This window comes from Lemur catta, chromosome 4, assembly GCF_020740605.2.
Source record: "Lemur catta isolate mLemCat1 chromosome 4, mLemCat1.pri, whole genome shotgun sequence".
Lineage (NCBI taxonomy): Eukaryota > Metazoa > Chordata > Mammalia > Primates > Lemuridae > Lemur > Lemur catta.
The window spans coordinates 22,269,135-22,296,267 of NC_059131.1; the positions used below are offsets into that span (position 1 = coordinate 22,269,135).

Genomic DNA, 27,133 nt, shown 5'->3' on the forward strand with positions numbered 1-27,133 from the left:
GACCAGCTAGCACTCCTTTAGTCCCAGTTTCCTTGTCTATAAAACACAGGTTCCCCTTCTCCCCATACCTACCTACACAGAGCTATGAGGACCAAACGACAAAATGAGATAATGAATACAAAGACTCTGAAAATTCTAGAAAGTTCCATTTGATTACAGACTTCAAAAAGGCATAGGCCCCACACTGTATTTCCTTGTAATATGTAGCATTCACATATGGCAGTTACTTTGAGTTAAATGCTGCATATGCATTACATCATTTAATCCTCTTGACAGCACAATGGGTTAAAATTACTGTTTTATTTTGAGATGAGAAACTAAGGCTCTGTTCCACAACCAGTACCTGGTGGAAATGAGTTTGAATCCAGAAGATTTGACTCCAGAGCTTGACCTCTTACTGTTTTAAAATGCAGTTATTATTGTTATTGCAGGTGGTCCCCAATTTACAATGATTTAACTGAATGATTGTTCAACTTCATGGTGGTGCAAAAGCGATGCTCATTCGGTAGAAACCGTATTTAACGTACCTCCACACAACCGTCCTGTGTTTCACTTTTAGGACAGTATTTGTCAACTCAAATAAGTGACTGAGGCAAAAGTGTCAAGCAGTAGAGGTTTATTGAGCCAAATTGAGGAGGTGCCCTGTAAAAACATGAACCGTGGGCAGACCTGTGGCTGTTTTGCTGAAGGGAAGTTGGAAGTTTCCGCAGTTAAAGGCATAGGGAGAGAAAGGGAAAGGTGGGGGTGGGGGGCTGATGAGGCAAAATGGTTACATTCTTGGGAGACCCAGGAAATCTACATTTTACATAAAATCAGGGGGCCCTTAGAAGAGAAAAAGGGCGTGAAGGCAGGATCAATTATGTCTACATTGCTGTCCCTGGGTGGATGGAGGAACATCTGACTCTATGTCTCCAGTTCTGTTACCTGTAAAGATAAACTTATGATTCATTATTAGCGTGGAATCAAACAAGCTTTAATTTTAGGTGTCAGACATAGGTACAGTTTGCATGTCCTCACTTATGGGAGATCAACAAGGAATTTTCTGAAAGAATGATCTGTGGGTCAGTTCTTCACAGGTGCCTGAGGCCTTTACCTTCTCTTTTGCAAAAGTATTTGTGGGGTGTGGCTCTGAGGTTTTGATTTTCTTTTTACATATTCAATAAATTACATGAGATATTCAACACTTTATTGTAAAATAGGCTTTGTGTTAGATGATTTGCCACCTGTAGGCTAATGTAAGTGTTCTGAGCATGTTTGAGGTAGGCTAGCCTAAGTTATGAGGTTTAGTAGGTTAAGTGTATTAAATGCATTTTTGAATTGCAATATTTTCAGCTTACAATGGGCATATCAGAACATAATCACATTGTAAGTTGGGGAGCATGTGTATTCTTATTGTTACAATTAGGCCAAGAGATTAGGAAATGACTGTCATTGAAAAGATACTTTCTTATGGTCCCTAAAAGGAGGGGCCATGCCATGCCATGCAGAGCCACACAAGGGGGCACCAGGTTGGTCAGGAGTGGGAAGGAGTGAGGGAAGGGCGAGCATGCACAAGAGCTTTATTGTGGTTTTTGCATGATGGAATGGGCAGATAGGGCATGCAGGCTAGGCAGGTTTCAGATTGGCTAAATAACTTCATTTGAGTCCTAGGATGTAGGGACTGCTTCTACTTTTCTGGTCCCTAGCCCTGGGGAGATTATGAGAGGGGGAGAGTAGTAGTTCAGTGTGAGAGCTGCAAACAGGAGATAGCTGGCAGCCATGAGCTCTGGATTGGTTGGTTTGTATATAAAAGATGTACTCACAGAGGAGTCATTTGCTGTCTCTAGGAATTAGCTAGCCCTGGGGAATAGTCTCTCCAGGATCAGCAAGGCCCCACATGCCAGAGCATTAAGAATACAGAAAATGAGAAATATAGTTAATACACTTACGCACTAAACCATACTGCCTGTCCCATAGCTGTGATAGTCATCATCATCATCATCAAGAACCATTATGACAATAGCAACGATTTCCTGTTCTTGTCCAAATGTAAGGTCCATGAGGACAGGGACTGTGTAGGATTCAGTACAAGTGACACACAACAGCCCTTGGGACAGACTTGTTGAATGAATGGATGGTTCCATGCCTGTTGGGCCTAGGACTTCATGCACTGTGAAGAACATGTAGGTGTAGGTGCTCAGTAAATATTAATATGTTATTTTCTTCATCAGGTAAGCAAGAAGGTAACAGGGAGAATACCAAGGAAAAGAGATTCTCAGCAAGCTTAATAGCTGGGATCTAGAACTATGTGCTTACAAAGAGCCCTTCCTAGAGGAACCCAGATAGTTTTCTGATTTCATCTAGTGAAGATTTCTTGACTTTGTCTCCAGAAAATCTATGCTGACCCCTCACTCAACAATCTGATTTTAATCCTCTTTCTCCAGTGGTCAGTAAGTCTTCCTTATTCAAACATCTAGAAAACACACTCAGAGGATTCTGGCTTTTTTTCATCCTCATATAACTGTTCTCATCTCCAAGGTCATCTCAAGCATCTTTAGTCATTTAAATTTATTCATATACTTAAGAGAGTTTAAGTGCACAATAATTTGGAGTGGTCTCATTCATAATTTTCAACTGCCTTCATGGAGGACCTTGAAGAGTCCTGCTTAACATGCTTCAGCCACTTACCAGATTTAGTGACTAGATGGCAGGTGGGGGGTTAAGTACAGCCTTTGGGTATCCTCCTGAGCACTAAGAGAATTCCATGCCACTCTATTGGGGAGGAGCAGAAAGGGTCACCCTTTAGCCAGAGACTGTCATGTCCACTTCCTTTTCTAGCCCCATTCCAAAAACATCTCTCCACATTTGTTCAGGGACGACTGTTGCTATGGCTACCGGGTGACAGATGCTTTTTGAATCTGGTATGTGAAGAGCTCTTCCAATTTGGGATCCGACCTGGAACAGGTGGCTATTTTTAGCCACATGCTGCTTAATGTATGCATTAGAAAAGTCAGCTCTTAGCTTCGTATTTATACATCACCTTCCTCCACATCCCCCGATTTCATTGCCCAAGTGGCTTAAGGTATTTATAGGAATCTGAATTTACCACTACCGCAATGTGAAAGACACAACAAAGACCTCAAGATGCAGGCTGTAAATTCTATATTTCCAGTGCAGGACACTAGTAGGGAACCCAATATAAGCTCTCTGTGGCATGCATCAGCTTTCTCTTTGAGATGAAGGGTTGCCCGCTCCAGGGCAACTCTTTTGAGTGTTGGTTTCTCACTTGATGTTCAGAACTGCTGCCACCACCTTGCTCAGGGGCTCTCGTGCTGGTCTTGTCCTCTATTTTTGGTAAGTTCTCCATCTCATGTGCCCAAATCTGTACTATCGTTTGTGAAATGATACTTAGGCTTCTATGTTTATCCCGTGCATGTGTGAAGGTGGCATGGTGTAGTGATAAGAGTTTTAGACTTCACCCACCTCCAAGCTAGCATTGAAGTCTTAATATGACATGGCCCAGAGTTATTTTCCTAAACCTGTTCACTTTTCAAACCTCCCAACCCCCCAGCCTGAAATTCCAGGGCATTCTCTAAACATATAGTGTATTTCCACTGGAAATTTCACACATTTTCCAATGCTCATCTCAAACTCAACAGGCACAATAATTCCCCCAGTGCCATCTCTCCCTACCCCCTTGTTAAAAGCATTCAAACATTCCTTCCTTCCTCTTCCTCATAATATTTCATGAGTAAATGTATTACAGCTTTAAGCACTGAACACACCTCCTGGTGCTGTATTATTTGGGCATTTCTTAACTTTCTCATGACTCCTGGAAGCTTCATGAAACTAGAGAGGGCAGTTTTTCTCCATGCTATATCTCTAGTGCCTGATTTGGTGCCTTGCATATAGTAGAAACTCAGGAAGTATTTGTGACATTAAATTGCTATATAAACAAAGTCTTCAGACCAGATTTCTAGTACTGTCTCTGTCCATGACCTTGAACTTTAAGCTTTCCAGATCTCAGTGTCCTTATCGGTAAAAAAAAGAACAATAATATATATTTCACTTTGCTCACAACTTTACTGTAAGAACTAAACTAGCTTTACCTTACAAATGGCACTTTCTGAGATGAAAACACACGTTACCCTGGAAATGAGAAAAAAAAAAAAGAAGAGAGAGAAAATACTATAGGAACACTAGAGCTATTCAAGCTACATAGTGGAGCTATAGGAAATACTACAGCAATTCAAACAGGCTCCCAAGAAGAAAAATACAGGAAAAATGGGGTTAAGGTAGAGGATGAAGAGGAGGATGAGGAGGAACAGAGGAGGATAAGGGGACAGATAAGGGAGTGTATTGTGGTCCCAAACCACACAGTCCAGTGGGGAGCAGCAAGTCCATAAGAAGGGAAAGCAGATGGACAAGGGTCCCAGCCAAAGCAGAAGAATTGGTCAGAAATGGAACCCAGAAATCTACATGCCACGGGAGATTTTGATTCGGATATACTTTGGGGCATTCTTTGAGAAAGACTGAGCCAGATAAATTAATACAGATCAAAACTAAGCAGCATATTGGTTAACTATTGCTAGAACCAAAAACCCAGAAGCAGGAAAGTAGCAATAGAAGTAAAGTGTTGCATAAAGCCCAAGAAGCAAGGAAGAGAAAAACAGGGCAAAGTTAAGAGAGTGGGGGGAAAAAAAGACTTGAAGGAGACAAGCTGTTAACAATGTATTGGTAAAGCAAGACTTAAACTAGGTATATATGGAACACGTGGCATAAACGTGCAGAAGGCTAAAGAGAAAAGCTGGATGTAGGCTGATTTTCATTTTTTGAGGCTGAGGATGAATAGAGAAAGTCATTGTTTATCAAGGAGCTGGGTTTACTCTTTGATTCAAAGATAGTATCTATGCAGGAAAAAGTTTTTATGGCATATATGTGGAACTTTGGACCAATATACGCAACTGATCCTGAGACCTGCTGAAATAACCAAGAAGAAGAAGAGAGGCAACATGAGCCAGAATAGTCTGTGAGATTCAAAACAGTAAGTGATGTAGGAATGGACAAGAACAAGCCACATGGGCAAGGGCCATCATGGTCAGCATGGGTGCAGGGCAGGCGATCTCAGGACCACGGACAGCTCTGTGCCTGCTCTGTGTCTGGGATAAGGCTGGCCTTGATTGGTCTCACTGTCTGGGTCCCATTTGGGATGTTAAAAGGATCTGCTCACCCACTGAAGGTATATATCTTTGGATCTGAGGAATAGTTGTTATCTACCTGGTGACCTTCGATAACTGTTCAGAGGTGATATAAGAGGGTGGAAAGGACTGCGGAACTTGGATTCAGGAGGCTTGGGTTTTGCTCTCAGCATCGCGGCTTGCTAGCGGTGTGGCCTTGGCGAAGGCAAACTTGGTGAAGCTCAGTTTTCTCCTTTGTAACATAAGGTTAATAACAAGGTTTTGCCTATTCCCTGTAAAGACCTATTGGGAAAATCAAGTAAGATTATGCACGTGAAAGCACTTTTAAAAATAACCTCTCTCTCATGGGAGAATGAAAGCACTTTTAAACTGTAAGAACCAGTTAAATATGTGCAGTTGATGAAATTAGCTGCCTACAAAATGAATAAAAGGGTTTCACAGGAACTCTGCAGGGTCAGGAGACAGGGTGATAGGCCAAAGGTGTGTCAGGGCCCAACATCTCCAAAAATAGAAGGTCCTAAAAGGAATGTGGATTTTTAAAAGCTGTGGGAGCTGAGTGGAAAAATGAACAAAAGTGAAAGAGAAGTGGGAAAAGTTAAAAAAAAAAAACTTTACAAGTATTCATGGCTTCCCCAAAAAAGCAAAAAGGAAAGGGTTGACTACTTTATATAACTATAGATGAAACCTGGAACAAACTAAAATATCAAATAGGTGAAATAAAATTCTTGGAAATTCAAAACTACTTCAATAATATGAAAAGCTCTTTCTGAAATATGTAAGAAAAGAAAAAAACCTCTGTGGCCAAATTGGATCTCCTTTTTATTATTTTTAAAAGCCTCATTTTAGTCTTATTACAAAAAGGAAAATATGATCATTATAGAAAAAAATCAGAAGAAATAAATAAGCCAAAAAGATAATAACAAATATTCTCAATTCTTTGAACCCAAAGACAGTCTTCCAAACAGCAGTTTTCTAACTTTTCTATGGATATAGAAGGAACCAGATTCACTGGCTTTAACATGTGTGTGTGTGTGCGTGTGTGTGTGTGTGTGTGTGTGTGTGTAATCATCATCATGCTGTTTGCAATGAGTCTTTTTAAATAATCAAGACCACTTCAGGAATATCTTGTCATATAGGTAACAATAAATAAATTTGAGCAACACAATTTTAATGGTTACATATAATAGTTATTGTATAAATATATCATAATTATTTTATCATTCCCTTATTGGATATTTAGACTATTTCCAACATTTCCTTCTTGTATGCTGTGCTATAGGGAGTTAGTGTTAAACCTATGAGTTCTGGTGACAAACTGTCTCAGTTCAGCTTCTAGATTCCCTGTATATTGACTGTATACCTCTGGGAAAGTAATTTAATCTCTTTAGGCCTCATTTTTCTAATCCATGGGAGTGGGTTTAATATCAACAATAGTACCAACACCAAATCTATTGTTAGAATTAAGTGAAATAATGTATTGAAAATACTTTATTTATACAATAGCTGGCACATAATAGGTACTTAGTAATAATAATATTACCAAGTAATAATAATATCAGGTAACATTTACTAGTAGATTTACATAGTATTATCACAATACTATGCTAACAATAATATTATCATGGCAATATTACCACTAATAACATTATATTAATATATTATTATAGTTATATTAATAATATAATACAGCTAATCTTTGTACTTATCCTTAATTATTTCTATAAGATAAATTTCTAAAAGCAGAATTTCTACATGTAAGTGAAGACATAAATATTTCAGGGCAATGCCATATTTTAAATGCAGAGAGAGGAATTCAGTTATCATGCAGAAGAGGGACAAATGTTAAAAATGAAAATTAACATATAAATGCAAAGACTTAGGATTCATTACTATTCAACTAAGCATTAGCAAATCTTAGAAGCCAGCAATCCCACCTCTAGCAAAATATCTTACAGAAAAAAATTGTATCAATGTATATGTGCAAGCACATTCATTGCAGTATTATTTGTAACAAAAAAAAAATGAAAACATTCTAATTATCTCATTGATAGGAGAATGGTTAGATTTATAATGGTACATCCATACAGTGGAAAATTACATAGCCATTAAAAAGGAGAAAGTAGAACTAAGCATGTTAACTTTGCAAAGAGTTCCTGATAGAATGTGGTAGGAGAAAATGAGTGACAGAGAAGAGGCACAGCATGATCACACTTTATGCAGTAATTTTTAAGTTTAAGAAGTCAAAGCTCATTAGTTACCTGTGTGAGCAATGGAACCAATCTAGATATTGCATATGAAAGGTATTTAAAACTGCAAAGTGCTACACGATTTTTTATCCTAATAATCTGACAAAAATTCACCAAAAGAAAAGTGAGAGAGAAATAAGCTAATAAAAAGGACAGGATATGCACAAGAGGTTGTTACAAAATAAAAGCCATCTCTTCTCTGATCATGGAGTACAGATGTTAAAGTGGTAAAGATGCTTGAAAAATTATCTTATCCAGCACTTTGCCTTTAGGTAAAGCATGTTTGTGCTTGTGTGTAGGTGGAAAGCTGAGGTGCACAGAACGAAGTGACCAAAAGTCACGTGGCCCATCAGAGTGGGGTAATGACCAAGATTCTCTCCTGATCGAAATGAAATTCTCAAAATCTTAGAAACTTGGCAAGATCGAATAGGGAATATGCAAATTCCTATTGAAACAGGAAGAAATTAAAACTATAAAAAGGATCATTAAGCAGAAAAGAGACTTTCTCCTCTTTCAAGATGCCATGAAGAAGTAGGACATGTTAAAAATGCATAAAAAATGCTCAAAGGGAGGCACCAAGCCAAGGGCTTTAAATAACAAAATAGCTCTCCTCTTTCTCAGGAGTGATCACTACAGAGCACTTTTTTCTCTATAAAGGTGAAGAAAATGGAGCAGAAATAGCAAAACTCAAAGAACAAATGAGGAAAGTCTCCATAAACAGGGTCTTGGAGATGAGTGAAGATAGAGGAAGATAAGAAAAAGACAATAGCTATAGACACCCTAGAGGACAGAGAGAAAGATGAAGTGCAGTACGTAGCAGGGGGCAGAGGTCCGGAATGTAGCCGCCTCGCAGAGAGCCACTCCACAGACAGCTCTGCAAACGATCACAGCAGATACCACTGCTCGAGACAGCAGTGCCCTCAGGCTTATGAGAGGGGACATGCTCTTGGGTCCTATAACCTCACGGCTGAGACCACACAATTTCCTACAAATGTAGCAAAGCATGGAAAAATGGTGAAATGACCAACTGGTGCGGTGAAGTTGCGCTAATTTAAAATAATGCAGGGATGTTGGGAAGGAAATCAATGGTTAGAGGAAGGGCAGCTTGTGAAAACATTAGGTGGACACAGAATCTCTGCAGCCTTCCTACCCTGGGAGTTTCCATGCCCCTGCTCCAGCTGAGAAGCCGACTTCTGCCTACTTCTCTACCTGGGAGTGCCATTATCAGCACCATGGCTGTCCTCAGAGGATGGATTTTCCATTTGTTCAGAGAAAAATGATTGACACTTTTCAAATAGAACCTAAAAACAAGACCAAGTATAATTGGGAAAAATAAACCCAATCCCATCCCTAAACACTCAAAATGCAATGATTATTAAAATACACAACTAGAGTTTAGACAGGTGTGACCATCACAGCTTAGTGAGCATGCAGGGCGCTAGTATTATGTACATCTCAAGCCAGTCTTGTTGAATTTGCCTGAAGTGCATCTGGGAGTGGGTTCATCCCAGCGCTGCTCTACGGACCCATTGTTCTACACTCGTGTCCTGGCCCTAGTCTCACAAAGGGCCACTTAGACCATCTTCCAAGGAGCATTTTGTCCTCAGATGAACTCTTACATGAGAGACAAACTTCTCCACCCCTTGGAAAGCTCATGGCCCCTCCCTGAACAGATTGCTCTCTGTTTTAGTCTCAGGATCACCTAAGTTCTTCACTCGTCAAATAACCAACTCCTGCCACATCCCAAAGTGCTTCAACAGACCCCATTCTCAGGGGAGAGGTACTAACTTTTTTTTTTTAATTTTGACATCCCTGCTTTTGTACAAGCTAGGATTGTGATCAACTCTAAAACAAAAGAAAGTCCAAGTATGGCTTAAACTAACAAGGGCTTCACATTTCAGGAGGTGGAGAAGTAGGCAGGTCAGGGTGGGGCAGTGGTTCAGTCTTCCCGCTGGGGACTCAGGCACTCCCTTTCCCTCCCTCGAGTTTTGGGCTGCTGGCCAAAACTTCTCGCTTGCAGCCTTCTCGGTTGCAAGGTGTCTGCTGTGCTTCTAGCTTCACATCCATGTTCAAAGCAGGAAGAAAGGAAAAAGGGGGAAGGACTTTCTCCTTACAAGGCATAGGAGAATATTTTTATTCAGGACGCCAAGACTCCCCAAGGACTCACACCTACATTTCATTGGCCAGAACTGCATGACATGGTCGTGCCCAGCAGCAAGGAAGCCGGGAGATGCAGAACTGTATTTTCACCTTCGCACTGGGAAAAGGCATGAGAGAAGGTTATTTAGAACGAATGTTGACAAGCTATCGAATGGTACCTGCCGCAGTGTCCTCTGACGTCTTGGCATCCATGGGCATTCGCATTCCTTACATACTCTAACACCCATATCACCAATGAAGAAAACCCAAAGAGTCGTCCAGTTCAAAGTCCAGAATGGCTGGACTCCCTGCTGGGGCTGCACGTGCTTCTGGTGACCACAGTCTGTAAGCTGAAAAGACAGCTTATCTGCTCCAATACACCTGGTACATAAATGGGAGTGAGAAACCAGATAACTGTAATGAACACTCAACTCAAAGAGAAAAATGGGAAATGGATATTGCACCATAGAACCTGTCGAATCCTGCAGATCACAAAAAGAGAGAACTTTCTGCCCTGGCAGTAGACGCTCAACGACCTGCCTTTGCCTCGGACGGCTTACGAAGGAATCTCAAAAGGGAAATACTGCAAACCCTTACACAGTACATGCTGGTGTTGTGGAGAGTAGGACATTTAAACATCCCCTTAATTCAGGTTTTCAAGATGAAAAAGTTCTGGAGATTGCTTGCACGACAATGTGGATATACTTAACACTACTGAACTGTACACACCTAAAAATGGTTAAGATGATACACTTTACAATATGTTTAGTTTATTGTTAAAAATCTTTAAAGATCTTTAGGAAGCTACAGAAAATTAAAAATGAAGTAGGACAACACAGTACCGCCCGAGTGAATCTCTTATCGTTAAGAATTGTGTTGGAGCATCACCTTTTAGTTTAGAAGGCGCTTTTACATGCCTTCCATTTGAACTTCAAACCACCTTGATTGGTGAGTACAGAAGATTTCTGTTATTCCCCATTTTATGTGTGTGCTAAATGAGACCAGAATGAATGCCTAGTCCAAGAAGGCAAAAGCCAGAATTAAACATAAGTCTTGTGATTCCACAGCCAAGTGTTTTGCTCACAATGCTGCACTCCTAGTTAGTTAGAGAAGGTGTGGAAGGGCAATGGAGAAGTTAGAAACCGACATTTGCGGGCACCCATGCCATGCCAGGCCCACGGCTTTATGCATCACTATCTGTTTTAGTCTTACTGTAAACCTAATGAAGCGGGTCTATTAGTAACCTGATGTTGCAGTTGAGGGAACTGAAGCTCAGAGAGGTTAGGTAACTTTCCCAAGCCTTCTCAGCTAGAAACGGAAAAGCTGGATTCAAGACAATACAATATCAAAGAGCAGAAAAGCAGCTGCAGGAGGGGTATATAACAGGAGGTGATTAGTCAAAACCTTATCTTTGTGCCTCTAATTGTCCTCTGGTCCTGAAAGAGTTTGGTGACAGTGGCTGAGCTAGTGTGGGAGGAGGAGGGAAAGAGTCAAGCCACAGGTACAAAGAACAGATCTTTTGTCAAAGGTAAGCGGAAAAGAGAACAAAGGATTACAATCTTGGAGATGTAGACAGGAAAGTAAAGTTGCAAAAACCTGTAATTATACTGTCAAGAGAACTGGCCAGAGGAGGAAAGCCTGCTTTAGAAAAGACAGAGAAAAAAAAGGAGAAAAGAATTTTTCTTTTTATTTTTTTTTGCATTTACTGCATTTATGAGAAAGTGATAGTCAATGTTTGTAGAAAATACATGGGTTAAGTGAGGAAAATTATAAAAACATTTACAGTTAGCTAATTTTTAAACAATTTGAAGTGCTAAGGGATCAAATGAGATAATGCATGGGAAATGCTTAAATTATAAAGTGTTATACAAAAGTGGAGTGGTACTTATTTTTATATGAGTGTATTTATAATAAAACTAGAAAGACAAAGAAAAGCTCGAGCAAGCGCCTGGGCTGATGCTTCGCCGGGCTTTGCTGCCTCTCTTATTGCCTGGGACTGTCCTTTTTATCTTGCTGAATTACAGCTCTGTTCCACCTCTGGCACTGAGTGCCAATAGCACAGCTGTTCAACAGCTGGCCTGTGTTCACCCCAGGTGGTGGTATGTTAGGAATCACTTGAGCAATTGCTCCACTATGTATTGTTTGGGGTTTGCAAAATCCCATCACGATCCTGCAAGACCGAAGTCACCTCATACCCAAGCTGGGTGGAAGAAACTGACATCATGTGTGAGCGAGATGGGTGCTGGGGATGAAGGAATGGGGGACACCTGGGATTGAGCAGGGATCTTCATTACATTAGTAGGAAAAGCACCGAGTTCCTTTCCCGGGGCAGGGTGGGGGTTGTGGTCTAAAATATGCTATTTGCTGTGTGGCCACATCCCTGTCACAGATTGTCGGTTTTGGGGGTCTCTAGAGACTCAGTCCGTCTTCCTTCCTCCTGCTGCGCTCCTCCCACTCACTCTTCCTCTCTTCATTGTCCTTTGCTTTTCTTTATCCCCCTTTCCTTTCTCCTCCCACTCACTCTCTCTCTCCTCCTTTCCTTGTCTGGCTCTTTCCTTCTGGCCAATTAACATATGGCGCTGAGAGGTGGGCTAAGATGTGGGATTTTGAAAAGCTAAACTACTCTCAAACCCAGCCACACAAAGACAGCTTCTCCTACCACCTGGAGGGCCAGGCTGTGTCATCAGAGTCCAGGGCTGCAGAAAGGGATTGTGCAGAAGCCACTCAGCAATCACATCCTTAAAACAAAAACTGTCAGCCTCCCTCCAAGACAGACTTCCCGGAGCCCAGTGCCGGGGCGGGGCGGGCTGGGGGTGCGTGTTGGGCAGAGCTGCAGCGAGTGGACGTGTCTTCTGCTCAGTCTCACCTCGTGTGCTCAGGGCTGCTGCCCCTGGCTCTAGCATCTGTTCTGCTTCTGAAAAGGCTAAATGTCCTGGAGAGTAAAGGTTTCAAGGAGTGATTCCAATATTTTTACTTCCTAGGGCCTCTACCTAAACATTTGCTTTTGAAAGATTTGATCTCTGAGCAATTAAATGACTTTTTTAATGACCCCATTAAGATGACGTTGTTTTTCCATGTTCTAATTAATCATAGATGAATGTGTTTGCCACTCAGGCTCCTGGTGAGCATTAGGAGTGCAGAGTTCCCACAGGAGAAGGTACAACTGCAGCCCCTGCAATGCCAGTTGACATTTCAGTTGACCTTTGAGGTCTGATCATGGATAAATATGCTTCTTCTCCTGGGCTTCCCAAAATATTTGAACTCCCTTGGAGACCCAAGACACCCAATCAGCCTTCCTGGGGAACACTGATTTGAAGTACAGATGGTGACAATTAAGGTGATTGATGAGGGGGGCACTCAGAACCATGACATCTGGCATTTAAAGGGGCACTTAGGAAAGGATCACTTTAGGAAGTGAGGAGGGAGAAGTTGTACCTGGGATAGAGAAGTAAAGAGAAATTTGGTGGTGGGGTGGGAGAGGGATGCAGTTTTGTGGAGTTGAACCTTGTGCCATCTTGGGGAGCCCTCTCTAACATAAAGGTTGCAAAATTGCAAATGCATAATTAATACAGGAACTTCATGGGTCCTGAAGCTTTAGGTTTACTAGCTTCCCGGTAAATCTACTCAGGCCCCATGGAAGACTTCCTTGTGGGGCTCAGAACTCTGCTCCTACAGTTCTAAGAGCAATTGAGATGTAGCTCCCTGGTCTGCCCAGCAGGCCGTTTCCCCAGAATAAGAGCAGTCACCATCTGCCCTGACATCTTGACCCTGAACCTGACCCATGACTCTTGGTTCAGTATGTAGCAAACCTCCTTAGGATTTCAACCAGTGTCCTGAGAACACCTATCTACTAATATTTTGTGCCAGGCACTGGGGTTATAAAATAGAATAAGCCAGACTTAGCCAGCAAGGACAGAGCATAGTAATAGTGGTGAAAAACATATAAACTAATGTTTAAGATGAAGGTTGGTGAGGGGTATCTGGAGTATTCCCAAGCGGGGTGATTAACTCTGCCTGGGATGGAAGGTGAGAAGGTAAACACCCAAGGAGTCTAGACGGATAAGAGCAGTTCACCGAGCAAACCTTTGTTTGCTCAACACTTGTGCTAAAATACAAGCATACATACATTGTCCTCATATTTTCTACAAAATGTGATTATACCAGAAAACTCAGGAATGAGACAGATCCAGGTTCCCATCTTGGCTTGGCTACTTACTAGATATGTGGTGTTGGAGCAAGATTTGTAAATTTTTGAAAAGTCTTACCTGAAAATAGGAACAGGCCATGATTGTATAGTGGTTAGTACTCTGCGTTGTGAAAATAGAAACAATAATACTCATATGGTTGCTTTAGGAATTAAAGAAGACAATAAATGAAAGCACAAGTGTCTGATACATTGTAAGGTGCTAATAAATGTTAGCTATTATAATGTGCATACTGCTCTTAACCGCTTATATATAAATTACCTTGGCTATCTCTGAAAATGTATAGAGCACTACCATTTTAATGGCTGCAAAGTATCTTTACGTAGATGCACCAGTCTAAAACCAGTCCTTTATTGATGGATGTTTGGATTGTTTCTAAATATTCACAACTACAAATAAAGCTCTAACAAACAAACTTGCACATTTACATTTGCACAATTGTGCAAGTATTTCCATAGCATTAATTTCATCAACTGAAACTGCTGATTCTGTGGATTTGCCTGTTGATGCTTTTCACAGATACTGCCAATTGATTTCCAAAGCAGGTGCACCATTTTAAATTCCCACCAATGGTAAATGAGACTGTTTTCCCATGTACTTATCCACACTAAGTATTGTCAATCTTTTAAATCTTTGCCATGAGGGCTTTATTGAAACAGAAAGAATCAAAAAGATCAAGTCCAAAGACCAAGGCAGGAAGGTATTAAAAAAATGCATAAAAGCTTTTGAGAAGTCCAAAGACAGAGGGGGAGGTTGAGGGCAGAGGGCTAACTGGCCCGTGTGCAAGCCAATCTGTCTCTGCCCAGCTCTGGGCCATGTGGGATACGGACACTCCAGGCTCAAACCCCAGGAGTCTGCCCCTGTGCCCTGGCTACTGAGTCCCAGGACTGAGGCAGTACCAGGGTGACTCTAGAGACTTTCACTGACCAGGGTCTCATGTTCTGGGATCATGACACAAGGCTATGTTATCTGCTTCTTTGAGAGGAGGCCCATGACAAACGTCTTCTCCAAACCTCTGAAGTTTCAACCTATGGCCATCACAACAAACCAGTGATTTCAAACCACATTTTGAAAACACCAGACTGGCATAGATATCTTCTGAACAGCCTCAGAACCATAGAGAATTTCAGAATCTAAGCCTATGAAAGTAGAGCAATCTTTCTAGAATAGCTCCCATGCCATCTTTTGGACTCAGAGCAGTCTAAGGCAGGAGAAAGAGCTTTGGACAAATTGTTTTGGATTCATACATTGAAATCTCCAGCTCTGCCACTTACTAGCTGGGTGACTTTGAAGCTCAGTTACCGCATCTGAAAAATGGGTACACTATTCTGCCCTAGAGGGAGAATCTTCTTGGGAAAATTACATAATAAAATATATGCAAAGGGCTGGGCTCATTAACAAAGATAAGCTCCCTTTCCCCTAAGCCAGAGTGGAGACGGGGTGCTGATGCTCTGCAAACATGCCTGGGTTCGATTCTACATTGGGCAGTTTAGCATATTTGAATTGGACTTTTTGTAGAATTCAAAAATTAAGAAAAGAAAAAAGAAAACACCATTTCCCCAATGTCTAGTTTCCAAAAGCACTGCATATACTGAAAGATTATGACAAATCTGTGAATATGATTTTAAAAACCCATTGATTCATATGCTTTAAACAAGTGAAGTACGGTATATGAAAAATATCTCAATAGTGTTGTTATATAAAAAAAGAAAAATTATTTGTGGTCTTCAGTTTTCTGCTACCAAATTATTTGGCTGCAAAGAACCAATGAGAATGAAATGTAATTACAGATTGAAATGTCAATTTTCATGTTTTCTTTTTTACACTTTCTCAGTCTTAATTCCTCTTAAGATATCTGTGTCATTAGAGGGAGAATTAAGATTATTCAAACATGAATGCAAAGGGGGAAAGTTTTTTTGGTTTAACTTCCAAATTAAAAATTTGAAAACCAAATTTTTTTATTAATACAAGGAAGTTTTTGTTGAAAGAAGAAAAGGCTCTTGACAATCAACAAGGGCAGCCCTAAAGGAAAGATGACAGAGAGTTTATGCTCAACAGTCGCTGGGAAGAGCGTGGGAGCAGACCAGACCACACCATTTTAGCCACCACCCCCATGGAAACCAAAGATCGGCTCCCCAGATTTGAAACTGGATGGGAAAGGGATAGGGAAGAACCCCAGGTGGTGTGAGGTGAGTGGAAGGTCAGGATCTGGAGACTCATGGAGAAAAATGGAGTCAACAGTGACCCAGTGAGTCCTCCCCATTGACAGGGGGCTCCTTCTCCCACAGACCTTGCCTGCAGCTGCCATCGCCCTTGGCACACACACAAGTCACTGTCCCATGAGGGCTTTTTCTCCACAGCTGCCTGCTTGTCACCTATGGATGTGAGAAGTGCCATTTGTCCATCCCCAAAGATTTTGCTGAGCCCTACCCCAACTTCCCCAATTCCCCAATGTCATTACTCCCTCTTTAATGGCCCTGGACAGAAATAGGACCTAGGAACAGAGAGGGGATCCTGCAAGACTGACTGAGCATATCCTGTAGGCAGAGTCCAGTCCGGCCTTGGCTCCAGCAGCAACCTAAGACCTATAGCCATGCATGGGTCGCCTGTGGAGCACTTTTCCTAAAGACTGTGGTGTAGGAGTCCTTGGCTTATGGTTGGGTTCTTTTTGTCTTTTTTGTTTTAAACTCAACTCCTGCTCTGTTCAAGTCTTGCATCAGCCACTGCTGTGCTCCCTGGCACCAAATGTGAAGCATGAAGAACCCATTCAGCTCACTTTCTGAATCACTTGACGTTTTCCAGACTCCTTAGCCTGGGGGTAGCCAAGAGGAGGAGACACAGAAATGTGACCCATATATGATTTGTCACCTCCATCTTTACTTTGTCAGGAAAGTTTCCAACTCGAAGAGTGAAAGAGTTGAAGGGGAGGACAAGGACAGATAGATTCTTGTTGTCCAAAAAGAAAAAAGCAAAGTGCCCAGGGAGGGCGGGGGAGAAGGAGGAAGTCACTCCACTCTCCAAGAAGCCCCTGCTCTGAGAGTCCCCTCTCCCCAAAAGCTTTCTCAAGAGAGTGCTGAGATTAAGATCAGGGAAGATAAACTCAGCAGGGATCCAGGGCTGAACGAGTTTGGTGCTGGCATTTATATCCGAGTCAGGCCCAGGCTTACCAAGGAGAGACAAGCCTTGAATTTTAAAATTATGATGAGGCCTTGCTGTGATTATTTCCAGAGGAAGAGAAAGAGAAGCAAGACTGCTTTAAACGTTCTTTCTTCTCCCTGCAGAATGTCCCCTGATGTTGGAGAGGGACAGAGCTAAAGCAAGTTCCCGAATGTACAACACTCCCAGAAGGAAGGGTGTAGAGGAGGCAGCGGGCACCTGCAATCCAGGCTTGGCTTTCATTACAGGACAGGGCCTGGGATGTGCAGTGGAGGCCCCTTTGTGCTCCTCCCTGGTTGAACCATGTCTGAATGCTAAGCTGAATTTTGACAGAAGAGGAGGTCTTCCAGCTGGCAGACAGCTCCAACTCATTGCCACGGCCAGCTCTTCCCATTGTTCCCTTGGGCCTGGTGCTCCCAGCTCCAGAGCTAATCTGGAGTGAGGCAGAGGACAGACATCTATTGTCTATGCTTCACCCAGATCCGCCCCCATGTTCTCCTGGGGAACCACCTCTCCATCATTCTCTGCCTTGCATGGTTAGACTTCCACCTCTCAGCTCCAGAAATGTGCACATGACCCAATTCTAATTCTGGGACTTTATTTTAGAATTCTTAGGAAACAGAGGCTCATTTTCAGTTGAATTTGAAACCGGGAAGAAATAATCAAAAACTGCTGGAAGCTGTCCCTTGGAAACATCTGCCTGAAAGGACTCTCAACTTGCAGTTTAGAGACAGAGAATCACCTGGGTCCAACCGTTTCTGAAGCAAAAGCGACCCTTAGTACCAGTAGTACCTTGGAACTGTATGCACCAACAAATTTCCTTTGTGCTTATGAGTTGGATGTCTGAACTTCCAAACAAAACAATCCTCATAATACAAAGAATAGGTCAACAGCTTTGGCCTCAGCTTCCATTAAAGCATAGAATTAAATAACAATTCTTGACCCAGACTTCTCTTCCAACTTCTTCCCAGAGCCTCCCACATGTCAATCATATCCAGGACTCAGTATCCCCTAGATGTGAGGCTTGGACACTGGAGTTACCTCCAGCTGCAAGTGATCCCTTCTTCTTTCTGCATTATCCCAGCCTATCTCTGGTTACTCTCCCTCAATTCTGACTCTGTGGCCTACACCCCTAAGTTGCTCTGAGTTCTCTGATCAAGGGGCTTTGCCTGCCTGTTTGGACTTCCCAGAGCTGGTCTTTACGTGGCCAGGGTATGAACTTGCTGTGAACTTCAGGCACTCTCCGTCATCCCCTGAAGTGCTTCCAACAGCCAGGTCCATTCTCCATCCTGGGAATAAGGATCTCGAGCCAGACAGACTGACATCCACCCTACAGACCCTTCTTGACTGTGGTGTGATTCAGACACACATCTGAATGGGGACCCCAAAGGGGACCTACCAGGATAATAAATCTGGAAACCAGGTCCTCAAAGTCAGATTCAGTGGTGGTGTTTGGCCTGAAAAAGAGAAGGTTAAAGGAGAGACATGATGTCTTTCTGCAAATATTTGTATGATTGTCATATAGGACTAGAGCCAGTGGGCAAATGTCCCAGAGAGATGAATTTGGGGTCAATACAAGGAATTAATTGGAATTGTTTTTATGCACTTGAGAGTTGCCCTTGATTTTAGCAGGAACATCTTCAACATCCTTGTAATGTCTCAAATGCTTCTGGCTGTACAGGTCAATAAATGCTCATAGATGGATTGTTGGGAATGGCATCTGGGAGGAGTCTGGGAGTCTGGAGTGAACTTGGGGTGACTCTGATACAGCACATCTATTGCCCAGAGCTGGAGAAAACTGCTGCAACTCAGGAGTCTGGGAGTAAGAATCATTGCCCATGAGCATTGGGAGAGCTCAATTCCAGGGAGCTCAGATATTTCCTCACTGGGGGCCAGAGCGGGTTGCCCACTATGCTAAATCAGGAGGGAAATGCGAGCCCAAGTTTAATAATGCTAAATCTATCAAAACCAAACGGACATAGCTCACATCCTGTGGGTAATAAATATGCACAGGTGAAATTTTATGAGGTTTTAAAGGGAACTTTATGAGCTTTGAGGGAGCCTTAGTATAAACTGAAACCAGCCATGGAAAAACAATATAATGCGAGCTGTGGAAAGCAGTATCTGAAAATTCCTGTCACCATTACCAAACCAAGGAAACTGTTCTGGGGAAGAAGAAAGGCATGCTAGACTTTCCACATCTCTCTCCTGATTTCTGGTGAGGTGGACTCACCAGCAGTGTTTTTAGGTCCTTGAGAGTAAAGGCTATCGAAGGTTTCCTGTTTCCCACACAGCACCTAGTACAATGTAGGTGCACATGTGTGCACGTACTAACACACACGAAAGATTTCCAAGACATGGTGGATAAGGTCTGTGAGTATTCCTACAGGGATGTACCTCCACAGGAAGTCCTCACTGTTCTGAGGACTTCTCATGTCACAGGTGGGAAACTGGAACTCCTAGTGTTAAGAAAAGTTCCCAAGGACAGATAACTAATAAAGGGCTGAGCCTGGATTTGGACCCATATCTCTCTATCCCCAGAGCCCACATCTGCAGCTACCAGACTTTTGGATTCACCAACCACTACAGTTTTAAAAGCACACAAGAGAGCCCTGATTGCGATGCTAGCATTTTATTGAGGGAATATTGTTAAAAATTGGGAAAGTTATGTTAACAACTGCCCAAAGAGATAGGACATGATCTAGGAATAAATAGAATAAATTGAGCCTTATGAAATATTCCATTCCTTTATGCACATGCACGTGTGTGTGTGTTTGTACCTATAAAAACACTGTCATTGACAGACACCAGACCAGCTCTTGGAACCACTACTCTCTGCCCACGCTTTATCCTCTAGCCCCTGTGGCACCTAGCACAACAGCACAGTGTCCCACCTTAGCAGGTGCTTATGACTTGCCATTGAATGACTGACACTATTTGCACTTTTCTATTTGGTCCTCTGAAAAGATTTCAATGATACAGGCTCTTACCTGGGTCACAGACCTAGGCAACTTGCTTCATGTTGTTTAACCTGGTATTTTGGTTTAGTAAAAACTGGACTTCGCCACGACCTCCTCCTCGTTTTCCCTCTAGAAGCAGCAAGATTTCTCCTCCTGGCAGACTCTACCAATACAGCTTCATTTCTTTTCACGTGAGAGATGCCATCACTGCTCTTCTGGTCTAGACCGTCACTCCCAGGGGTTCTTTAAGAACAGGGTCAGGGAGGACTGTGCGACCCTGAGAGGTAGTCACCTCGGCCTGGGGTTCTATGGTCCAAGAGACCCATGTTCTCATCCCAGCTGTTCCACTGGGTTACCTTGGGAAACCCTCTCCCCTTCTTTGGATCTCAGCGTTTTCACATACACAGTGAGGAAGATTGGGCCAAAACATTCAAAGGGTGCTCCCAGGCTTGGCAATCCACACTTCTCCATCTGGCAGACTCCAGCTCCTCACACATCAGGGCTCCTTTTGTTTGAGAAAAGCAGGAATTTGGGGATGAATTCAATGACAAGCTGGCTCTTGAGAAAGGTTCTGTAATATGATCGTGCAGCTGTTCGGTGATTCTACATGAGTGTAGGATCACTTCAGGGTGGAATGTCAAAGTTTACCAGACATTATCTTGGACCAGTTCTCCTTTTTCCATGAGACCAAACCATTATCCTCAAAAGCATTACTAATTGTGCACATCCACCAGATGCTGGAAGGCCCTGGCTGGGAAGCAGAGGACCCATGCCGGCGGTTCATCTGCCTTAGGGTTTCTCCTTGGCCAAGCTTGTGCTGGAGGGCTGGCGAGAGGCCAGGCTATGCCCCAGAATAAATGACTTGTCAAGTCCCCAGCCGTGGTCCCGGAGGTGCTCGCATCCCCACTCAGCCCTTCATTTATCTTTACGGCAGCGGAACCAGCCACCCTGGAAGCCTGCCTCGCTGAGGGAAAGGCTAAGTTACAGGGCCCAAGTTAAAAAATGTTTTTTGAAAAGATAGTCTTGCCTTTAATTTTAGAATAGTTACTCTCTGGCACCCATCAGAACAGGGTTATTTGGATGTCATCTAGAGACAGAGAAGAAAAGGCGAAAGCTAGCAAACAGGGCTGCCTGCTACATTAACTCTGGGTGCTTTTGCATATACAGATCAAAAACTTTCTGAGCAGTTATCCCTCAGCAAGGGGGAGACTCCTACAAACACAGAGGACTTCACAGAAGCGAGCACTCCCTGCATGTAGGTGCATTGCGTTGATTAGCACTGACAATTTCTGGTAACCACATCAACATCCTGAACATGAGCCCTGGCTCCATTCTGGAAACATCCAGCATCGTCCCCTAGGATCTATGAGCCATCTTAACTTGTAAGTGGTAAAGTTCCCCAGACTCTTGGAAATCATGTGGTCACCCTTCCCGACACAGGTAACAGGGTAGAGGGGTTCCTGTCTGCATGTCTCCTTCCCTTTGGTGACACCTTTCCATGATTGCCCCTGGAGATCACTATAAGAGCTACAGAAAATAAAGAAAGTAAAAGTCTTGGAGAAGGGGCAAGACCAAGAAGGCAGAGATACAGAGAGTCACGTGTCTAGACAAGAAATATTGAGAAGGACAAAATGAGTATGAGTTGACTCAGGAAAGGCCTTCAGGAAGTGGACACAAAAGAAATTTGGAGAGTAAGTGAGAACACAGAGATCCTCAGGGGAGCTGACCTGGGGGAAGGGATGCCCCCAAATGGGGGAAACCCTTCTGAAGAAAGGTCTGTGAGTGAGAGAATGGGAAAGAATACTGCTCAGGTGGTCAGGGAACCTTCTGGAGTCAAGTCTGATCTGACCTCTCTTGAATCCCAGAGAGCCCAGAGACAAGGGTCCCCCACTTGCTCAGTGGTCAGAGATGCAAGAGGGAACAAGCCATGTCCAAGGGCAGTTCGAAGAGGAGAAGGAGGGAGGGAGGTCTGACAAGGGGCTCCTGGGTGGAAGTTAAGGGAGACTCCAACTGCCAAGATGGGGTCCAGGCCCTCCAAGAAAGAGGACCTGTGACTGTTACAGAGGTTGTGTGGAAAGAGTCATGACATTGAAAGGCAGGGGGAAGCCTTCTGTCCAGCAACTGCTGCAGCCATCTCACCACTGACCTGATGGGCTGTTCTCTTCCTCCTGTCTGCTGATTCCTCCACCTTTGAATACAAAGGTGTGTCAGCATCACAGAATTAGAGACCAACCTCCTCATTTGACCAATGAGGACACCTAAGGTCACAAGAGCTGGTGGTAGGCTCCCAGCTGGAGCCTGGATCTTCTTCCCGAGCCCAAATTCCTTCCACGCCTTCAGTCTCTGGGACCCAGAGTGTGAGTCACTGGGGTGATGCCTCTCTGTGCCCCATTTTTGGAATCTGAGTATTTCCCCTGGTGTCACCTGTCTTTCTTCCCTGGAGAGTCTCCTGTCTCAGCCTCCTGCTCACATGAACCTATGTCTTCTCCAGTTGTAGCATTTCTGTGTCCCCTGGGCTCATGAGTGCGTACCAGCATCTGCCAGCTACCACGGGCCTGTCTGCGGCCATCACTCACCTTTCATGACAGATATGTCCTAGGAAGGGAGGCGTGCAGGGGAGCTGGGTGACATGGCCAGCAGCCAGCCACTCAGACCCAGCCCCAGGGTCCTTACACAGCTATGACACATGACCTCAGATGGAAGTGAGGATCATGCTGGTTATGTTCTGCCCCAGCCGAACAAGGACACTCTCTCAGAACTGGGGAAACATGGATTTCTCAGACTTTTGATTATTTATTGGTTCACCACTTACTCCAGAAGCTTCTGTCATTTTGTTTGAGAACAGGTTAAAAGAGATGTTAGAGGGAGTCAAAAAGGTCATTTAAAACAGGTTCCATTAAACCAAGATCCCATACTTATCTAAGCAGAAAAATAAAAATGGGACAGGGATGAGAAGCCAGGCTTCCCCAGTGGCTCTGGTTTCTGTCTGATGGGGGTGAACTCCAGAGAGTCACGGGCTCCCCGGGGGCCTGTGAGCTGAGATGGAATCACGGCCGAGAAAGGCTGTAAGAAATGGTCTTTCTCAAGGCCCAGTGTGAGGGCTTTGCCCAAACCTCTAGAGTCCGCAACCTTTGTTCTTTAAAAGGTGAGTGGCTCTAGTTCTCTGGCCTGGACCCTCTGGGTGCTATTCAGTTCTGTTCAAACCAAAAAGCACTTATCAGAAACCTCCTGTGCTCCAGCCACCATGATTGGGGCCTAGGGGGGTGGGAAGGTGAGCTGGCATGGTCCTTGGCTTCACAGAACTTAGAGCAAGGTCAAGAGAAGCCGCACTGCCTATGATATGAGAAGTCTTAAAATATGTTTCCCAAAATGCTTGCCCACGTGCCTGATTCCAGCGGGTATCAGAGCCACTCTCCGGTGGAAGCAGGAGTCATTAAGTTATCTGTCTGGGTCCCTTCCATTTTCCATTCTACCGTCATTCATCGAGTGGCTGCCCAGAGCCAAGTGCTGAGCTGAGGCTGGTTCCTGACCTCGGGAGACGTCCCTGGCCCGCTTGTCTGGTGGAGCAGGCTGGGGACATATCTGTGCAGCCTGTGCCTCTGCACGTCCTTAGCATCCCCTGGGGAGGCACAGGATGCTTCTCCCCATTCTCTTTGTCTAAGGCTTGGCTTTCCTTAATGTCAGTGGATGGGGGTGTTGAATGGACCCCCAGGGAGGCTTTAAAGATTGAAAGTCAGCCCTGGCCAGGCCCCCACCGGATGGTGAGAGAGCACAGGAGGAAACAAAAGTGCTTGTGTTAACAGAATGTCATTTCCCAACATGATTCAGGCCCCGACGCTGAGGCAGGAAAAGGAGAGCAAATGCCTTCCCATTCATCACATTGGACACGGTTATTTTTAGAGCAGCACCAGCTCCGAGCTGGGCTCCAAGGGCCCTGCCGTGGAAGGAAATGAGGCTGGGCTGATGGAGTCAGTAGAGAGTGGAAATCTTGCGGGCATGCGCGCGTGCGGGAGTGTGTGCGGGCGGGGGGGATGGAAGGAGAGGGGCTAGGTAGCCTTTCCCCCAAATTGCAAGACTCTGAGCCTGACCCCTTATGTGAGCAAGAAGAAGGAAATTGAATGTGGAAGAAATCATCTAGGCCATGAATAAGAAAGAAATTTTGTCATTTGCAGAAATATTGATGGATCTGGAGGACATTATTTTAAGTGAAATAAACCAAGCATAGAAAGACAGATATTGCATTTTCATACGCATATATGGGACCTAAAAAAAAAACATGATCTCAAGGAGGTAGTGAATAGAATGGTGGCTACTAGAGATTGGTAAGGGGGGTGGGAAGGGGCAATGAAGGGGTGTTGGTGAAGGGGTAATTCTGTTAAATAGAAGGAAAAAGTTCTAGTGTTCAATAGTGCAATAGGGCAACTATAGTTAATAATTTATTATATTTCAGAATAGCTAGAAGTTTTCAAATGTTCCCAACATAAAGCAGTGATAAATGTTTCAGGTGAATCATGTCCCAATTACCCTGATTTGATCATTATATGTTATATGCTTGTATCAAAATATAACATGTACTCCACGAATATGTACAATTATTACACATCAACAAAAAATTAAAAAAAAAAGAAATCATCTAGGGAATGGTCAGTAGAAAAGAAAGAGAGACCTGGAACTGAAGTGGGCCCTTGGCTTAGGAAGGGCCCCCTCGCTGCCCCCCTCTGGTCTGCTCTGCCCGTTCACGTGTCCACAGGCACTCCCTGTGGCGAGGGCAAAGCAGCCCAGTCCTAGATTCAGTAGGGCATTGGCCGATGGCAAAGGCTTTGGCTTCACTTGGACAGCCTTGAAAACACCTGGCCAGCACGCAGGTCTCCATGCCCAGGTGTCAGTGGTGAGCCGGCACCTAAGAAGTGAGTCCTGCCCCATCACACCTACAATCCCTTTCCTAAAAGGTAAGTCTCATCTGAGCATGGAAAGAGGGACAGAGAAGAGGTGTCCCTTCCTTCCCCCTACTCCCCCCATTTCTGGCCTTCTCTCCTCTCTCTACCAACTGAAGGGAAAGGGAGGCCGGAGGTTCAACTCAGCACCGAGGCAAGATTGGGCTCAGGATGTGGTCCCAGGCAGCCCTTCTTCTCAATTCTTCCTTCTCTCCTTTCATCTTAAATACCACGCCCTCCTGACTCCTACTGCTGGCGATTTCTTGACCCTATAAAAGATGCATAAACCGCCCGGCCTGATCCTAACAACATGAAGCGACCGCAGCCCGGGGTGGAGCAAAGGCCCTGTTCTTTCTCTCAAGCCTTTGTAGGTGTGGTCTGTGGAAAAGTCATTTATACTACATGAGTCTTTAAAGACCTCAGAGTTGATTCACTTTCCATTAATAGCTCGACTGTCCCTGAGGTTCTGGCCAGTTTTAAGTCTTCTTCCTGGCAAGCAGGGCTTAGGTGACTTCCTGCGCAGTCACGGGAGGGGTTCCCGTAAGCCAAGGCTGTGGACAGAGCGTCCCACAGCAGCAGGTCCCTGCTGCTCCTCCGGGAAAGCAGCGAAGGCCCATGTGAGGCTTGTTGGGGCTCCAGCACGTTCACAAGGAGGAGCCTCTCTGCTGCCCCGTCAGCACCGGGATGGAGGGCTTATCTGCCCTGCACCACAGCCCGGGGGGGGGGGGGAAGGGATGACGGAGGAATAAAGGCGGAGAGCTCCAGTTCACCTGTTTTTACCAATGTCTTTTCTTCCGAAGAGTTATCAGTTACCACAAACAAGGACTGTGCACACATCATTTAGGCGGAAACAGGCAGGCAAGGAGGAAGCAGGATTATCTGGGAAGCCAGGTGCCCCGATCCCAGCTCTGCCACCAAGTGACATCCATTGTGACATTGAATCAGCCACCCACCTCTCTGGACCAAAAAAGGAATGGCTTGAGTGATCTTGAAGTTCCTTTCCAAAGTACCACAAAACAACTTTACCTAGGGAGGTGGGGCTTCTAGAAAAATGCTCCCTGGAGAAGTTAGTCCTCATGCTGCTGGTGGAAGCTAATAGATAGTAGAACAGTACTGGCCAATAGTTATTGATCTCTTACCAAATGCTGGGCACTATGCACAACTCACCACCAGCCCTTACGAGGGTATTATTTGCCCATTGTATAGATGAAAGAACTGAGGATCAAAGACATTCAACCAATTGCTCGAGGTCATAAGTGGCAAAGGCAGGCTTAAACCTCCATCTTTCTGATGCCAAAGCCCATGTGCTTTCTGCCAGACCATATCACCTCTCAATGGATTAAGCAGCACAATGCCTGTTTGTTTCTTTGTTTTTCTTATGTTAAGCATTCTTTTTAAAGTCTGTACTTTATTTTTCCTTCCCATAACAGTATTTATTGTTGTGAAAGAGCTGCAATTCCACCTACCTTGAGCTGTGCTGGGAAAAGTAAGGAATAATGTTGATAAAGCACCTGGCCCATATGCCAGCAAATCAGAGTATTTTGCGAGTCACGACCAGATGACCTCATCTGAAAGCCTCTGTCTGCGTGTGCTGGGTGCTTGCAGTAGAGTAGGATGAGTCAGACCAGCCCACTTCTTTTCCAAGCACCTGAAACCAGCCAATTTCCTGCCCTTCTTTCCTTTGAAGGCCTATGTTTGGTTGTGCTTGGATGTCCCTGGGAGGGTCATATTATTTGTCCAGGTCCAACATGAGGTTTGGGGTACGGTAGGTGGAGGCACCAGTATATGGTTCATTCTCTGCTAAACTTTCTCCCTTTCTCTCTGGCTCAACTTATTACTTCCAAAAGCCATTACCCACCTGGCATCGGGAACTTCTCAGTCCCTTTCTCTTCTCTCCAATCGCTCTCCCTTGTGTCTCTTTACCTTTCTCCCTCTGATCTCTGTGCCTTCCATTCTTCCTTCTGCTTGACGACTGGGTGGCTGACACCTGGGAAACACAAGACATTATACACACGTCAGAGTGAAATCACCTTCCCATAGGCTACAGCAACCTTTGTGATACCGCAGTACCAGGTGTGGGGACCCCGGGGGCTGATACACAAGACATTCTACTTGATGCCCAGCATGGTCTGGAGTGGAAAGAATGGCATCGTTACGAAATTGACTGACACATTGCAGGTCCTGGACACAGCCTTCAGCCAGAGAGTTCGAGAAGAGACTTTGGCCTGCAGTAGGTGACTATGAGAGTTCATGTTTCTGCTCTTTTTCCTCCTCACTGGTACCTGAGTTAAGCATGGAGTTCTTTGGTCATAAGGA

The 27,133-nt window shown here is 44.1% G+C and overlaps 1 long non-coding RNA gene across 1 annotated transcript; it reads right to left on the reverse strand.

Annotated features, from left to right (window-relative positions):
• Positions 1-620: 620 nt before the first annotated feature.
• On the reverse strand, positions 621-26,751 carry LOC123636426. Its single transcript, XR_006734530.1, has 3 exons — positions 26,676-26,751; positions 18,323-18,380; positions 621-924 (listed from the first exon to the last, which is right to left on the reverse strand). It is a non-coding gene; the product is annotated as an uncharacterized LOC123636426 (long non-coding RNA).
• Between the last annotated feature and the right edge of the window lie 382 nt (positions 26,752-27,133).